The sequence below is a fragment of the Crinia signifera genome, chromosome 8 (assembly GCF_055691185.1).
Source record: "Crinia signifera chromosome 8, ASM5569118v1, whole genome shotgun sequence".
Lineage (NCBI taxonomy): Eukaryota > Metazoa > Chordata > Amphibia > Anura > Myobatrachidae > Crinia > Crinia signifera.
Window position 1 is genome coordinate 156,940,516 of NC_139224.1, and position 10,322 is coordinate 156,950,837.

Below are 10,322 nucleotides of genomic sequence, written 5' to 3' on the forward strand. Positions count from 1 at the left end.
GTCCCTACTGCCATAGCCTTGAAAAGTTGCATTCATCAATATATGTATGTGTATATATATATATATATATATATATATATATATATATATATATATATATAAGTCAGCGGCACTCCAAGGATTATAAAATGTGCTTTCACGCAACCCCGAAACGTCGGAGCACCATTAAAGCATATTTTTAAATCCTTGGAGTGCCGCTGCTTGTACCGCCGCTGACTACTATATATATATATATATATATATATATATATATAAACACACACACTGCAGGAGGGAAGCGTGGCACTCTCAGTATAAATAATATCCTCAGACCGCTGAATGTAGGAAACAATTCAATTATTTGGCATTTTTTCGTAATGCTCAAATATATAGAAATGACATACCTTTTATACACTATTATGCAGACAGGGACGCAGAGACCGGGGGTCCATCTCCCTGAGCAGACGCCGTGTGATGTCATCACGCAGTGCCCTCCCGCGCTCGTGCATAGTGTCACTATCACCATGACAACTAACAACAACAATAAACAAAGACAACATGCATTTTAAAATTGACTATCAGGTGGGCATCAAATATTCCTTACTAGGCAAATTTTGCCTAGTAAGGAATATTATTGTAAACCTCTGCGTAATTGTAGGTTCTTCACCTCTCACCGTCGATAGGCTCGGACTCCCAGTAGGTAAGTATGGTTTCTTGTTTTTATTTTCCACAGAAGATTGCAGACGGTTTACAACGTTTCTTTATTATTTAGGAGAGTTAGCTTCTTGTACAGTCAAAAGCACAACATCACAGAACCATCAATACATAACAAAACAATATATGGCAGTTGGTAAGGAATACAATGTACAAAACCGATTTTTTTATTGCACTGGAACCTGCTTTCGACTCCCACGGTCCTCCTTCCGCTAGGATTCCTCTTAACACATTACTAAAGCACCTTACCGTATTCACTGCAATTAACAAATGTGGTTAACACAAACTCTGAAGTGGCAATAAACAAGATTGCCACCCTATTATTGCGCAATAATATATATTACACTCACTTCTTAACTCTAACTGTCTAAACTAAGCGCTTTTATTCCCTTACAGAGTTCTACCCCGTGGCCACAGTCCAGCGAGAGCTCAGACAACTCCGGAATGTCAACAGTATATGCAAAGGTAAGTGTACTATAGTTAATCAGCCCCACTTTCTAGTTTCTTTCCTTACAGCTTCCAATAGTTTACCTCTCTATCGCCTTATGTAGGCTAGGGTGAAAGTATCCTCCTCGGTGTGAAGTGGTGGCCGTAGGGATTTCCTTGATAGCAAGGGGATGCGTTAGAAACAGTAAAGTAACCTGGCAGGGTAACAAGCTGTGTTGCACTGTATGCAGGCTGAGAGTAAAGTAGCTCCTGCTTTTCAGGCGTTTGGACTGATTACTGTCCCGATAGCCGTCCTGTCTGCAGTACCACCTCTTCCTGTACTCCTGGTTGTGTCTATTTATATTCTCCTTTCTTTTCTGGGCGTCCCCTGGCCCCTTCTTAAGCCGGGTTTAGCCCGTTCCCTCAACTGTAGGTAGTAACTGGTATAAGGCTTTTAGGCGTCCCCTGGCCCCTTCTTAAGCCGGGTTTAGCCCGTTCCCTCAACTGTAGGTAGTAACTGGTATAAGGCTTTTAGGCGTCCCCTGGCCCCTTCTTAAGCCGGGTTTAGCCCTCTCCCTAGCCTGCGGGTGGTATCTGGTACTAGTCTTTTAGGCGTCCCCTGGCCCCTGCTTAAGCCGGGTGTAGCCTTTTCTCCAGTTGGAGTATAAGTCTATCTCTCTCTATCCGATACAATGTGACTGGATTCCCTTCTCCTGCTACGGAGTTCAGTGTATCCCTTGTTCACTAGGCAGGGTATAATTCCTCACAGTGTATGGGGATTAATAGGCTGATACTGTCTCTAATGTAGCAACTGGAGGCTGATATGTAGCTATGCAGCTGGCATGAGTCGTCCCTGCGTTATACAAATACCCAGAGGCGGGTCTGTGGGCGTGATGGGAGTGTGTAATGGGCAGGGTTATTACTCACCACTCCCTGGTTTTCTATTACAGAGCCGGGCACCGCCTCTCCACTGACGCCTCTCTCCGGCCTTCGGCTCCTGACAGACGCCACCTCACCGATGACGTCGCAAGCCGCTCCCCTCCACTCGTCACCGGACTCCGTCGGAATGGTCACCCGGCCGGTTCACCCGAATGGAACAACGTGACACTGTCCCAGCAGCTCTCCAACTATTCCGGTAATCTTAATTCTCTTCCCTCAACACGGGATTGTACCTCCCGTAGCAGCGCAGCTTCCACTCTCTATCACCGCTCCGGAACAACTGCGCCACCCGCTTTAACGGCTCTTTCTTCTATATCTCTTTCACTGGCTCCTCGCGCTGGCTGTTGCCCGCTCTCAGCGCGAGCCCCAAAACTTTATTCACCCTGCTTTCACAGAATCCCCGTTAACCCCTTGGACGGGGCATTTGAAGCCGTCCACTAGCAGGTTGATCCGAGTGGCTCAGTCCATTTTCCCCTCCACGAGGGGTTTCCTTGTACTTTTCTGACAAAGTCCCAATCACCTTCTGTGAAGGTACTGGATAATACACGTTCCAATGGCTAACATCTCTAATTTTTTTCTATGGGATTTTACAAGGCATTGAATCTGCAGTAGTCCCTAAGGGGCCTTAAACACATGACCTCATAGGTCTATCGCTCCTATATACATGACATTACGGGTATTACACATTCCCCCGCTGAATTTTGCTGGTCCTCCAGCACATTTGTGTCCACCCCAAGAATTACAATATTACTTATAGACGTCACATATAACATCTGTCAACGTACACATATATACACAGTATGATCAATCACAGTACCGACGGGGCAAAACCCCCTTGGTGGTCCGAATGGACCTTCTTAATTCAACTGGCCCGTCGACTGTTTCGTCATCCATTCCCCTCATTTGATCCGCGTCGGGTCCGGAAGACAAGACAGCAGACTCATCCAGGGGAGCCACAGCTTTTTCACATGTATTTACATCAAACATTTCAACCACAGCCTTGGAACTAGCCTCTGGATAGGTTACGAGCAAGTTCCCATGGATAGGCCAGAACATTTTCAGCATTTCATTGAAGAATTGTTGGCTTTCATTTGCTTTGGGGGGCGTCGACCTCTCGCTGACTCCTGGCGAGATGCTTGGTGTATCGACATCTGCCTGATAGCACTTCTTGAGTTGGTTTCGATGCACATGGCTAGCCGCGGTGTCGCCCACTCGGAGTACTCGATAGACGTCCACATCGGCTTTGGAACTGTCTATGATTTGGTATGGAGTTTTCTCCCAGAAGGAATCCAGTTTGCTGTTGCGCCGATTATTCTTTCTCCATACGAAGTCACCTGTCTTCAGCGGTTCGGCTTTTGCGGTCTCGTTATAGTACTTGGTCTGCTGGTGTTGAGACTGTCTAGTCGACTGTTCCACAATTTTGTAGGCAGCTTGTAACCGCTTCCGATGTTCCAGCACCCAATCACTCCTTGGCAGTTTTTCGGAATCAGATTCGCAAGGGACATCCAACTGAAGATCGACAGGCAATTTTCCCTCTCGACCGAAAAGTAGGTAGTATGGGGTGAACCCAGTGGTGCTATGTTCGGTGTTGTTATAAATAAAAGTTATTTCCGGCAGCAGGGTGGGCCAATTCTTCCTTTCCACATCGGGTAGAGCCCGCAGGAGGCTAACTAAGGATCGGTTCATCCTCTCGCAGGCTCCATTCCCCTGCGGATGATAGGCCGTAGTGCGTACTTTTTTGCATCCGTACAGCCGGCATAGCTCCTGGAAGAGTCTGGACTCAAAGGCGGGTCCTTGGTCCGTCAGGATCCGTTGTGGGTAACCATAGGGTCGGACAAAGGCTCTCCAAACAATCTCTGCTGTAGTTTCAGCGGACAAGTTCTTTACGGGCAAGGCTACCGCATACTTAGTGAAGTGGTCGATAATTGTCACGGCATATTGATAACCGCTTGGGCTAGGCTCCAGTTTGACGTGGTCAATTGAAACCAGTTCCAGTGGCTGACCACTGTGAATCGAATGAAGGGGGGCCTTCTGCATCCCCGAGGGCTGCTTCTTTATGGCACAGGTAGGGCATTGCAGACACCATTCCCCTATGTCTTGTCTCATGCCGACCCAATAGAACCGTTGACGGATCATGGCTTCCAGTTTGTCAGTACCGAAATGCCCGGAACAATCGTGGTACGCCCGAAGCAGATCACCCCTTTCCTGACGAGGTATGACAATTTGTAATACGGGTAGATGGGTTTTTGCGTTTATGGTGGCACGGACGAGCAGTCCCCTTTGGTACCGGAGTTTATCGCGTTGTCGCCACAACTTGGTTAGTTCAGGCTCGGCCCTCTGGCGTTCCTCTTTGCCCCAGCCCTGTGGAGAGGATAGCAGTGTCTGTAGTTCTCTTAGCACGGGACTACCCTGCTGAATTTGTTCCCACTTAGTCTCTGAACCGGGCGCATCACCAGGGGTTTGGTCTTTAGAGCAAGTCAACTGTCGGCAAGGCCGTGGATCGCGACGACAGGTGAGTAAGGTGTAGAAGGCTGGCATTTCCAGATCCTCCCAGAGATCTTCCTCTCTTTCCGCTGGGCCCTGCCTCTCAGGGAGTCGGGACAAGGCATCGGCATTGCTGTTACTCCTCCCACTGCGGTATTTAATGGCAAAGTCATAATTAGCTAGCCGGGAGCACCAGCGCTGCTCTAATGCCCCAAGCTGTGCGGTGGACAAGTGGGCTACAGGATTATTGTCAGTGTAGGCCACAAATGGCGTTGAGGCGAGATAATGTTTGAATTTCTCGGTGACGGCCCACACTAGCGCCAACAGTTCTAATTTAAAAGCGCTATAATTAGCGTCGTTTCTTTCGGTCTTTTTCAAGCTCCTACTCGCACAGGCAATGATTCGTTCTTGTCCATGCTGTCGTTGTGACAACACAGCCCCTAATCCCAAATAGCTGGCGTCGGTGTATAATTGAAAGGGCTGACTGAAGTCAGGATAGGCTAGCACCGGGGTTTCAGTCATGAGCCTCTTTAATGTTTCAAAGGCCTTCTGTTGACGCTCGGTCCACTGTATCGAGGAGTTCTTGCCGCTAACTTTCTTGCTGACTCCACGCAGCAGCTCGTGAATGGGGTTCACTACCTGGGCAAAGTTCTGTACGAATCTCCGATAGTAGCCCACAAACCCCAGGAAACTACGGACTTCCTTCACGTTTGTGGGCACCGGCCAATTTTGAATGGCCTCAATTTTCTCTGGATCTGGGACAACTCCGGTAGCACTCACGACATGCCCTAAGTATTTTACGCTCTCCTTCAATAAATGGCACTTGGAGGGTTTAACTTTCAATCCATAGGTGGCGAGACGTTTAAAGACTTCGTCTAGATGGGCCAAGTGTTCGTGATAAGTCCCTGAAAAAACGATGATGTCGTCCAAATAAAGTAAGACCATATCGAAATTTCGGTACCCCAGGCAATGTTCCATTGCTCTCTGAAATGTCCCAGGGGCATTACATAAGCCAAAGGGCATCCTATCAAATTCGTATAGCCCCATGGGCGTAGTGAAAGCTGTCTTCTCTCTGTCGCCCTCCGCCATTTGTATTTGCCAGTAGCCCGACGTAAGGTCCAATGTTGAGAAATAGGTGGCTGCCTTCAGAGCTGTAAGGGCCTCCTCAATACGGGGTAACGGATATGCGTCCTTATGTGTTATTTGATTTAATTTGCGGTAGTCCACGCAGAATCTCAAATTTCCGTCCTTTTTTTTTACTATCACAATTGGCGCGGCCCAGGGACTATGACTCTCACGCACCACACCCGCAGCCTTCATTTCTTCCAGCAGTTTCCGAACAGGCTGATACATAGTGGGCGCTATGGGACGATACCGCTCTTTGATGGGGGGAGCATCTCCGGTAGGTATGTGATGACGCACCGTCTCGACCTTCCCAAAGTCAGTCGCGTGTTGGCTGAACGTACTGGCATTCTCTTTCACAACCTTTAGGATGCCTTCCTTGAGTTCTACCGGAGTTCTTTCATCCCCAATGTGAATTTCGTCCCACCATTGTTGCTCTGTGGACTCGCCAGCCGAGGTCTGTTCAGCTTGAATTATCCTCAGGGTCAAGGAGTCGTAAATGTCTTGAAATGTGACCCATGACAGCTTAGCCAGGACATAGTTTCGGTGTAGTCGCACCACATAATCGTGCGGGTTTAGGATTCTGACGGGAACTCTGCCATCATGTACAGTCACTAAGGCCCGGGCCACAATCACATCGGTTCGGCTGGAGGCAGGACAGGGTTCTACAACGGCCTCATAAGGTTTTCCGGCGGGTCCACATCTGGTCTTTCCCCAGACTATCGTTTCGGAGTTAGGCTGTAAAAGGATAGCCTTTCGATCGGTTGTCCTGATTCTCCCAACTCCTCCATCCAGATTTTGAAAGCACTGTTGAGCTTGCAGGACGCGGATGACCTTTTGTAGCGGTTGTTTTAGCCTTGGGGCCGCTTGCCGGACCTCAAAGGTCAAGGCTGCAATCAGGGCTTCAGGACAATGGGCTAGAATGTTCATGCCAATGATAATGGCGGGGACTGACACATCACTGACCTCTGTAATAATGAAACCCTGCTTGGCGAAGGTAGCCGGTCCCACTTGAAAGTCAAATTCACAATACCCTGTGCACTGGATATCGAGACCGTTGCCGGCTAGTAGTCTCATCCACGTCGGGGGAGGCGGAGAGGGTTGACTCGTACCCCAGTACTGTTGATAGACGTTGCGTTGAATAGTTGACACCTGGGAGCCAGTGTCCAACGTAGCAAAGAATTCGATTTCCCCGATCTTAACTGGTATGATGGGGCAAGGTCCAACATATTTTCCACACCAGCCGTCGGGTTCATGACCTATTGGGGTGATGGCCCCCGAGGGTCGGTCTCGGTCCTCGGGGTTCTCGGGTTTAAAGGCTGCTCTTCACGACAGAATCGCTCGATATGCCCAGCCCGTCCACATCCTCGGCAGATAGGCCGGCCCTGAGAGTCAAACTGGTCGGAGGCTCTTCGCCCCTGTCCTTGGGCCCGATTTTGCCATTCGTTTCTGGGCCGGCGAGGTCCAGAGCGCCATCCCCCTTCTGGTCTTCCCGACTGCCCCTGATTCACCAGCCTTTGCAGATCCCTCCTCATGTTGGCCATTTCGGACGATAGCTCCTCCATCTGCCCCTTCCATGAGGATGGGAGGTCTGGGGCGGGTGCTTGAACATGTTGAATCACAGTAGGCAAATTCCTGGAGACTCCCACGGCCCCCGCATACTCTCCTTCCCCCGCTGAGTCCTGTTCTTGGTATCCAGGTAGTTCTGGGAACGACACCTCTGCCTCTGTCTTTTGTAACGATCCGAACAACTTAATTGCCGCCTCTTTGAAGTCCAAAAAGGAGACTCTAGTCTTTTGCAGTCTCAGTAATTTCAGTTGGGACTTGATGTTACCGCAGTGGACCCCCTCGATGAGTCGGCTGATCAAGGTGTTCTCGACATCTACAATTTCTGTACTGCTAATCGCTTTAATATCTTGGTAGGACTCCAATATACTTAGAGCAAAGTCTCTCAAGGTCTCGTGAGGCCGCTGCTTCCGGGCATAGAATCTGGACTTTAATTCTGACAATGTCGTAACGTCAAAGGTAGTGCCTAACCTTTTGAAGATGTGTTCTACGGTTTCTTTTTCTGCATCAGGCCATGATAGTACTTCTCGTAATGCCGATCCTTTTAGCTGACCAATCAGAATCTCTATTTGCTGCTCCACTGTCAGAGGATAGATTTTGAATGTCGACCGCATCTTCTTCTGGAAATCTGTAAACGTGGTAGTTTCCTTTCTTGGGTACTCTCCCGAAAACGTCGGTAACCAAGGGGTGCCAAAGTAGTATGGCATGGTAATCACACTCCCACCCGTTACACCACTTTGACCGGGTAAAGGACCAGGTGAGGAGCTGACCACGACTGACTGCTCCGGTTGTGCCTGACTTCCTGATGGCTTTTCATTATCTATCACTTCGTCCGCCATTTTCTTGATCGTATCCTGTTCAATGACGCCAAATGTAAACCTCTGCGTAATTGTAGGTTCTTCACCTCTCACCGTCGATAGGCTCGGACTCCCAGTAGGTAAGTATGGTTTCTTGTTTTTATTTTCCACAGAAGATTGCAGACGGTTTACAACGTTTCTTTATTATTTAGGAGAGTTAGCTTCTTGTACAGTCAAAAGCACAACATCACAGAACCATCAATACATAACAAAACAATATATGGCAGTTGGTAAGGAATACAATGTACAAAACCGATTTTTTTATTGCACTGGAACCTGCTTTCGACTCCCACGGTCCTCCTTCCGCTAGGATTCCTCTTAACACATTACTAAAGCACCTTACCGTATTCACTGCAATTAACAAATGTGGTTAACACAAACTCTGAAGTGGCAATAAACAAGATTGCCACCCTATTATTGCGCAATAATATATATTACACTCACTTCTTAACTCTAACTGTCTAAACTAAGCGCTTTTATTCCCTTACAGAGTTCTACCCCGTGGCCACAGTCCAGCGAGAGCTCAGACAACTCCGGAATGTCAACAGTATATGCAAAGGTAAGTGTACTATAGTTAATCAGCCCCACTTTCTAGTTTCTTTCCTTACAGCTTCCAATAGTTTACCTCTCTATCGCCTTATGTAGGCTAGGGTGAAAGTATCCTCCTCGGTGTGAAGTGGTGGCCGTAGGGATTTCCTTGATAGCAAGGGGATGCGTTAGAAACAGTAAAGTAACCTGGCAGGGTAACAAGCTGTGTTGCACTGTATGCAGGCTGAGAGTAAAGTAGCTCCTGCTTTTCAGGCGTTTGGACTGATTACTGTCCCGATAGCCGTCCTGTCTGCAGTACCACCTCTTCCTGTACTCCTGGTTGTGTCTATTTATATTCTCCTTTCTTTTCTGGGCGTCCCCTGGCCCCTTCTTAAGCCGGGTTTAGCCCGTTCCCTCAACTGTAGGTAGTAACTGGTATAAGGCTTTTAGGCGTCCCCTGGCCCCTTCTTAAGCCGGGTTTAGCCCGTTCCCTCAACTGTAGGTAGTAACTGGTATAAGGCTTTTAGGCGTCCCCTGGCCCCTTCTTAAGCCGGGTTTAGCCCTCTCCCTAGCCTGCGGGTGGTATCTGGTACTAGTCTTTTAGGCGTCCCCTGGCCCCTGCTTAAGCCGGGTGTAGCCTTTTCTCCAGTTGGAGTATAAGTCTATCTCTCTCTATCCGATACAATGTGACTGGATTCCCTTCTCCTGCTACGGAGTTCAGTGTATCCCTTGTTCACTAGGCAGGGTATAATTCCTCACAGTGTATGGGGATTAATAGGCTGATACTGTCTCTAATGTAGCGACTGGAGGCTGATATGTAGCTATGCAGCTGGCATGAGTCGTCCCTGCGTTATACAAATACCCAGAGGCGGGTCTGTGGGCGTGATGGGAGTGTGTAATGGGCAGGGTTATTACTCACCACTCCCTGGTTTTCTATTACAGAGCCGGGCACCGCCTCTCCACTGACGCCTCTCTCCGGCCTTCGGCTCCTGACAGACGCCACCTCACCGATGACGTCGCAAGCCGCTCCCCTCCACTCGTCACCGGACTCCGTCGGAATGGTCACCCGGCCGGTTCACCCGAATGGAACAACGTGACACTGTCCCAGCAGCTCTCCAACTATTCCGGTAATCTTAATTCTCTTCCCTCAACACGGGATTGTACCTCCCGTAGCAGCGCAGCTTCCACTCTCTATCACCGCTCCGGAACAACTGCGCCACCCGCTTTAACGGCTCTTTCTTCTATATCTCTTTCACTGGCTCCTCGCGCTGGCTGTTGCCCGCTCTCAGCGCGAGCCCCAAAACTTTATTCACCCTGCTTTCACAGAATCCCCGTTAACCCCTTGGACGGGGCATTTGAAGCCGTCCACTAGCAGGTTGATCCGAGTGGCTCAGTCCATTTTCCCCTCCACGAGGGGTTTCCTTGTACTTTTCTGACAAAGTCCCAATCACCTTCTGTGAAGGTACTGGATAATACACGTTCCAATGGCTAACATCTCTAATTTTTTTCTATGGGATTTTACAAGGCATTGAATCTGCAGTAGTCCCTAAGGGGCCTTAAACACATGACCTCATAGGTCTATCGCTCCTATATACATGACATTACGGGTATTACATTATATGCCCACTTGATAGTGATGGTGACACTATGTGCGTGAGCGAAAGAGGGCACTGTGTGATGGTGCCTGCTCGGGGAGATGGACTGCCG

General features: G+C 48.9%; 1 long non-coding RNA gene across 1 annotated transcript; it reads left to right on the forward strand.

Annotated features, from left to right (window-relative positions):
* Positions 1–1,090: 1,090 nt before the first annotated feature.
* On the forward strand, positions 1,091–9,111 carry LOC146026653 (uncharacterized). Its single transcript, XR_014454513.1, has 3 exons — positions 1,091–1,158; positions 8,578–8,738; positions 8,865–9,111. It is a non-coding gene; the product is annotated as an uncharacterized LOC146026653 (long non-coding RNA).
* Positions 9,112–10,322: the final 1,211 nt, after the last annotated feature.